At 37.7% G+C, this 1,674-nt stretch overlaps 1 pseudogene; it reads right to left on the minus strand.

The window, feature by feature from the left end:
• Window positions 1-387: 387 nt before the first annotated feature.
• LOC107195038 lies at window positions 388-766 on the minus strand (annotated as a pseudogene).
• Window positions 767-1,674: the final 908 nt, after the last annotated feature.

The raw sequence follows: 1,674 nt of genomic DNA on the forward strand, positions 1-1,674 counted from the left end.
GTCGGTCGGTCATTGTCCAAAGTCCAGAACGTTCGAATCCATCTAAATAGACCAGGCCTGGCCAATATGTCGTTGGTAAGGATGAAACGGTTTTTACCGACAGTGAGACCGTTCCCCCACTACTCAGTGTAATGTGCGAAGCTACGAGCCGGCATGCGGATGACAGAGGGGCAAGAAAGTGCGTGCATGCTCTGTCGGCGGAGTGTGTGCACAACTGCTTCTTGTGCTGACGTCATGCGCAGCGATCTCAAAACAGATGCGTGGTGGGTATGGAGAGGGAACAGTCCCCTACGACAAAAGTGAGCAGGCCGGTATGGGACGGAGACAGAGTGGCTCGCGTTGGCCACCCCGGTTCTAGACAATACCACACGGCAACTGCGTTGGTCACTATAAACGTTTCTTCATATTTGTTTTATCAACATGTGGCTTACGTCTAGCCTTAAAACATTTTAATCCAGCTTCGTGCAATTTTCGGTTTAATGTTCTGGAATTGTTTAATCCTAATGTTTCTGCAATATTTCTTGATGCGGTTGTTGGATGTTATGGACATTTGCGGACAATTCTACGGTGTTCTTGTACAGCGTTTGCACCCCCGACCTCTTAAATTTTATCCAGTATTATGTAGTAGATATTTTTCATCAATTTTTTCTACCGAATTTTTAGTTAGATTATACTTTCGGGCTGTCATACGGTAACTTAACTCATTACGGCAGTCCGAAATAATTCAATGGCGAATTTGATTTGAAATTTGTTTTGTATTTGACATTCTCTATTGGTTTACGAATGATCTTACTATTACAGAGTCTAAATTGGTACTGAAATGTTCGTTTGGGACCATTGCGTGTAAGTGTGATCTATGCATGGTGTTTGTTTACATTCCTTATCTCACAATAACACTGTAACCAAGTGTGTACCTTTTTTTTTGTATTTTCCTTTGTTAAATGTCTCTAGTTGTGTACTTACAATTATGTACTTACATTTATTTTATGCTAGTATTTTAAAATAACGTGTGGATTTCGACTCATTAATCGATGATCTCTAGAATAAATCAATATTGGTTGTAGTTATAATATGAAAGAGGAAAAGAAGAAGAAAAATAAAGGTAGTTAAAAAGGAAAGGTAATTAAAAGTGAAGATGCACTAGTATTTAACTGTTTGTCAACTGTTGGGTATAAGTAGATCCAATGCGTATTTCCTTCTGAGTCTTCTGGGTAAACCTGAATAACAATTTCTGGCAAATTGGTTCCTATGAATTTTAATCCTGTGCTGGTGTGCTTTAACGAATTTCATTATTTCTTCTTCCACGGTGTATTTATTATAGTTCTTAGGATTACCGATTGTAAATTTTCTATTTTCATTATATGGGATTAGCGGCCGTGTCCCAGATTTTAATTACGTAGATCCATACAGGTGTGATAATAGATTTGTAGATTTGTACTTTACTACATGTATTTAGTTTGGACTTCCTGGTTATGAACGAATTCATGAATTTCCTGCTAGTCTTTATCTGCTGGATTTTTTCTTGAATATACACTTCTAGGTTAATTTGTTATCTAGGTAAAGACCAAGGTATTTGAAGGAGTTAGTTTGAGGTATTTCTGTGTTGTCAATATGCATTTTCGGAGATGATTTTTTCTTAAGTGTGAAAGTGATGTGTGAGCATTTTGTTGAGTT

The sequence above is a fragment of the Dufourea novaeangliae genome, unplaced genomic scaffold (assembly GCF_001272555.1).
Source record: "Dufourea novaeangliae isolate 0120121106 unplaced genomic scaffold, ASM127255v1 scaffold40, whole genome shotgun sequence".
NCBI lineage: Eukaryota > Metazoa > Arthropoda > Insecta > Hymenoptera > Halictidae > Dufourea > Dufourea novaeangliae.